Source organism: Labrus bergylta, chromosome 8 (genome assembly GCF_963930695.1).
Source record: "Labrus bergylta chromosome 8, fLabBer1.1, whole genome shotgun sequence".
NCBI classification, from domain to species: domain Eukaryota; kingdom Metazoa; phylum Chordata; class Actinopteri; order Labriformes; family Labridae; genus Labrus; species Labrus bergylta.
The window spans coordinates 30972940-30978742 of NC_089202.1; the positions used below are offsets into that span (position 1 = coordinate 30972940).

The 5803-nt window shown below is 41.0% G+C and overlaps 1 protein-coding gene across 3 annotated transcripts in view; it reads left to right on the top strand.

The window, feature by feature from the left end:
- Positions 1 to 528: 528 nt before the first annotated feature.
- col6a4a (collagen, type VI, alpha 4a) overlaps positions 529 to 5803 on the top strand; it is a 62413-nt gene continuing 57138 nt past the window's right edge. For 2 of the 3 annotated variants that reach the window (XM_065957573.1, XM_065957574.1), the window contains exon 1: positions 530 to 610. The gene's annotated coding sequence lies outside the window, so the exon portion shown is untranslated. Of the gene's footprint in view, positions 611 to 5803 lie in introns of all 3 variants that reach the window. The other variant, XM_065957572.1, reaches the window with a different exon arrangement.

Genomic DNA, 5803 nt, shown 5'->3' on the forward strand with positions numbered 1-5803 from the left:
GTGACCTTTAATCACCTGTGATCACTGCACGACCATAGACTGTCTGCACGCCACCTCTACCATTTCCGTGCTCTAATCAACCTGCTGCTGCATGTTTCCTGTTCTCCAGGATGTTCTTCTCCTCTCTGTAGATCACATTGAGATTCTCTTCAATTACACATTCTGCGTCGTTCTTTTGCCTCATGTCTTGCCTCCTTAGACCCCGCCCCTCCCTTATGGCTGACAGGGATAGTCTCCTGCTGTGAGGTGCATGTGTGAACAATCATATCAGGAGGATTTCAGGGGCCGTCCTCCTGATGTTATCTAGACATTTTCAGGAGTGCATGTGTGAAAACAATCTGTTAATCTCTAAAAGGACTTTACTTCCCGAGGCAAAAGTCAAGAAAAAGTCAAACCAGAATAAACTGTTCCTGTGAGCTGCAGTTCTCATGTTGTGGTACTGGTTCTGGATTTCTTTCCTCCACCCTCCTCAGTATATGCAGATCTTTGGGGGTGGGTGGAGTGGACAGCTGGGAGGTGTTTCCTCCTGCAGGAACAAGCCTGCACCTCCCTACATGGCTGGACTCGTGTGTTGAGCGTGCAGAGGGCGCGGACGCAGAGCAGCAGATCTGTAAGTGTCTCTTTACTCCTGCATGAATGAAAAACATACAGCACAGCTTCTTTTTCTACCAGACTCACCTTTAAATGTGCAGAGTAGAGTTTGTTTTAAAGGTTCATGTAGATCCATGTGGCTTCAATCCAGAGCGTCAGGAGCTCCCAAACACACTTTTTAGATCTTCAGAGTTTTAGTTTGTTCTTCAGAGTAAGAAAGAAATCAAGGTGTGAAGTGCTCCTGGCCTTCTTCGTGTTAGGGACGCACCTCCAAAGAGCAACATTCACAGGTGCTGGATCAAACATCAGAGTGAACGTGCTCTGTATTAAGAGCTCTCAGGAATTATAATATATTATCTCACAGATCTTCTTCAGGCTTTGTCAAAAACCAATCAAACCAAAGCTGACATTGCAGAAGAAGATCTTTGAGATTTGCAATTAAAATCCCTGGGATATTTTAATAAAGTGTGTGGATCCTTTTTAGATTCTTGCCTTTAAGTTGTCCCTTTGTAAGGCACAAAAAATCTGTTTAAATTGATGTTTTGTGTGATACTGATATTGTTTCCTTTTTGTTGCGCTGTAGATCACATTTGCATACTTTTAATACAACTTTTAAGATTCTTGTCTTTTTAAAATAAACAAAAAGCTGATTCAATGGATGTTTTTTAGCATGTGTTTTTGGTTGTAGTTGTGATATTTGGTGTTGCTTTGTTAATAAGAATCCTATCGCCTTGTTAATCCTTCCTTTTTCATATATATTCCTTCATATTTTTCACATTTGCACTTAAAATCTGCAAGTTACAAAAAGCTGATCATAGTTGTGAGATGAGTGTTTTTTATCCTCGTCTTTTTGAGCATGTTCTGATCTTCTATCTGCAGATATTGTTCTCTCTTCCCGCTCCTCTCTTTCTGGAAGTGTTTAACTTTAAGGGCTGAAATTTGAAGCTTGAACCCTCTCTTGATTTATCACTGTGAAGAAACATGATTGAGACATAAATCTGTCGTGCTGCACAGCCCGTATTTATTAGCACTCAGCTTTAATTACTGATCACTGTAAATGGTTTCTGTCAGTCTGTAAAATCTGCTGTCTGTGAAAGAGGGAGAGCCGACTCCTGACCAGAAATAAGTCAATTTATAGTGAAAGGACAATTCTGCTGGTTTTTTTATCCAGGTTTGACACAAAGTGCATGTGAGGCTGAAGCAGGAGATTATTTCGCTCTTTTCTGTCGGTGCATTTAAATGTCCTAAGCAAGTTGAAATTGCACATTACAACTCCACAGACCCCCAAAGGATATTTTAAGACGTGTCAAGCTGTCAAAATAAATTAAAGAAAAAATTAAGATGGGCCATTTTAGCCGTTATTCGATAGTCGTAGAGGTCGGATTCCATGACATAATCGGACTTCTTAATTTAAAAATCATTATTTCAACATAGAGAAGCAGAAAATCAACAAATCCTCAAATTTAGAAGAATCTCAAAGCAGCAAATGTTTACATTTTGTTGTTAATACTGAAAGGATTAATCGGTTATTTAAATAATTTTCATTAAATAATTGTGTGACCATTTCTGTTTTAAAGATATACCATACAGTTCTTAATTCAGTCAGCTATAGGAAGGATGTTGCATGTAGTGCAAAGTCTGTTATCCATCTGTATCAAATGTCCTCATGCTCAGTTTTTCACATTTACATTTGGATGTGAAACACATGCAGGAATCTTTCACATGTTTCTCTCTCTCTCTCTCGCTCTCTCTCTCGCTCTCTCTCTCTCTCTCTCTCTCTCTCTCTCTCTCTCTCGCTCTCTCTCTCTCTCTCTCTCTCTCTCTCTCTCTCTCTCTCTCTCTCTCTCTTTGCTCGGACTCTTCTGAACACTTTGGTGCTGAGCTGTGCGTCCTTGTCTTGTTTCACTCCACACTGTCTTTGTGTTGCCTGATGAAAAACTGCAGAGAAATACTTTCTGAGTGAAGCCAGAGAGCCAGACTGTATGGAGGCTCGTTAGTGACCAGACTGTAAAGACTGTACGGACTGTATGGAGGCTCGTTAGTGACCAGACTGTAAAGACTGTACGGACTGTACGGGGGCTTGTTAGTGACCAGACTGTAAAGACTGTACGGACTGTATGGGGGCTCGTTAGTGACCAGACTGTAAAGACTGTACGGACTGTACGGGGGCTCATTAGTGACCAGACTGTAAAGACTATGCGGACTATATGGGGGCTCATTAGTGACCAGACTGTAAAGACTGTATGGACTGTATGGGGGCTCATTAGCATCCAGACTGTATGCAGGCTCATAAGTGCCCAGACTGTCCAGAGTTTTGTTAGTGACCAGATTGTATGGAGGCTCATTGTTGCTAGGTTAGGAAGTTAATTTCTGCTTCCCTCTGTAATGTCTGTTAGGTGTGTTTTAGCTCTGTGTGTTTAAAATTTGCTTTAATTAAACAACATTTCCCCAAGAAAAAGATGTAAAGGAGTCATGTCCTGACATCAGCAGCTCTACACTTGATGTTCTCTCCTGATATCAGAAGTCCCGCCCCTTTGATAATTTTGATTGGTCAGTGAGGGGGAAGTGACATCGTTGTGTGTGCTCTGTTCAACCGAGAGTGCTGTAAATGCAAACAGCCATCTTTGGACGCAGGCCCTCAAGGAGTATTTCAACTTTTAAAGTAGATAACAAACAAACTCGGTTTTTGTCCTGGTTGAGCTTCCGTACTTCAGGCAGCTCTGCTCAGTGTAAGAAAAGATCAAATGTGGACCCTCAGAGGCTTCAGAGACTGAATGCACTGTAAACTCCCCCAATGACAGACCCCACCCCCCACATCTGCAGGTCATCTGTTTCTGATTCAACGTCTTAAACATGAAACAGAGCTCATTACGTAACACTCCTATAGGGCCTTAAATATATCTCTGTGCAGCTGACTTCAGCATGAATTAATCCTTCAGATTTCATTTGATTTAATTTACTTCACAAAAACAATCCACTCACCATCACCCAGGAAACTCCGTCCATGTGGCCACAAGGTGACAGACGTGACATTCACACTAGAAACCGGCTTTTTTACGTCTTATTGTTCATCCATTGAGCCTGAGATCCAATCTGACGTTTAGAAGGTGGAACTGAATGATGCAAAACAAAGTAAACCCAGGGTTGTCAAGTAATGAATCTGTTTATGTTATATGGAAGGAGAGCAAGATGCACAAAACATCATGATGGTGACGATGAGGTACTGACTGAAAAAAAATAATTTTGATTTGATTCAGTTCATTTCACAATTTTAATCACTCACTGTCTTAAAGCAGTTAAGGCTCCTGTGAGGAGTTTGTAACTGGTTATGAAACAGACTGAAATCAAAAGTGATGTTATGTCGGATCAAGCGGAAAGTGTAAAATCCTGCAGTTCCTGGAGTGTCACCCGTCTGCAGGAACAGACGGGTGATGTCACTCAGTCGGATCTGCAGAGTCTGTGACACAGTGAGGGAGCTTTACAGCGCTGAGAGGTGTTTTGATCTCTGCACATTGACTCATGGTGATATGATATCACACCTCCCTTCTTCTGCAGAGCGTCTGCAATCTGTTCAATCTGTCCTGTTCTTCATGAGATCATCCGTCCTGTCACTCTTAACATCTCCATTCTCACATCTATTATCTCTGTTTCTACGGTCTCAACACTATCTGATGCTGCTCTCACGGCTCCTGACCTTTATACTCTCAGGGGTCGGATGGCTCAGAGTTTCAAGATTCAAAGTGAGGCGTGCACAAAAACAGAAACATACAGATGCATTCTTTAGATCAGATTTATAGCCTTGTGTCTGTCAGGTTTTGATCTGGACGTAATCGCACAGGCCTGATATACACTCCCACAGTTTGCCATAGATGGACTGAAAAAAACTGAAACATCTGTCTCTACACATTTTCAACACAGCAGAGCAGCTGTTGTTGATGTATTGTTTAAAACGTTCATATCTTTAATTCATAACATGGCTCTGTTAACGATTATCATCATTAAAGTCGTTAAAATCATAGTAATTAGCTGTGCTCATGTTTAGACTGTTATTCTGAGGATAAAGTAAAAGGAGCAATAAAGACAATAAGGTCAAAATGTTCAACGATACGTTCTCTGTTATTTTAATGACTGATAGCATCGAAAAGTTCTGAAGCTTTAACAAAACAGGTGCTTGAGTCGATCAAAAATAGCATCATCAATCTGCTGTAAACTGTCTAAAATGTTCAAAAACTCTGCCACTGTAATGGTTTTGTGAGCCTGAAGGCAAAGCTCTTGATTTTTACTGGTCGGTCTTTGTTCTACCCTCCTGGAGTCATGAGCTTTGAGAAGTGACCTAAAGAATAAGATCACAGATACATGTGTCACAGCAGGTATATCAATATAATCAGATTTTTTATAGAATGAAATCCTGAAAAGTTTGAAATTCTGATATAGTGGCAACCCTGTTCACAAATTTGACTGTCGGAACCTCCCTAAGAGGGGCCCCATCTGATGGCACTCTCTTTCCATGCCCTGCTAAACATCACATGCATTTTTCAATGAAAACTAAAGAAAAAAGAGGAGGACTTAATGGTGATGAACACTGATTGGAGGGGCCCCCAATCAAGTTTTGCCTCGGGCCCCGACATACTCTACAATCGCCCCTGCTGTATGTGTGTGTGTGTGTGTGTGTGTGTGTGTGTGTGTGTGTGTGTGTGTGTCGATGCATGTTTGGTATGCACTGCCTGCAGCTCAGAGTTCAGAATGATAAACTTTGCTCTGCAGGGCCGACTGCTGAAGGCTACTGATGCCGCTGTGATAAAATACTGAAGATCCATCGATGATAAGAACAACAATATGTTAACATGTTGTCGTTTAAGTGTACTCTCACTTTTCCAAAGGATAAAAACAAAACCTATAAGCTAATCTTAAACTATAAAGATAGGGTTTCTGTTAGAAACAGTGACAGTTTCATCTTTTCTGATAGTTTAGATGTTATTGTACTGATTGCTGATGGTCTCTGTGACCTCGTTCTGCAACTATCATCGCTCTTTGCTGATGCTTTAAAGGTCTTATGAGTAAGAAGGATACTACGGCCACAAGGCGCTAAATATTTCTATTGCAGGATAACTCCTGCACACTAAGTTGTTTAAAACATTGGCAATGTTTCATGTACAGGAGACTGCCTGCAGTATTTATTGACCTTATACCTGTGTTGTTCCTTTTTGAAATG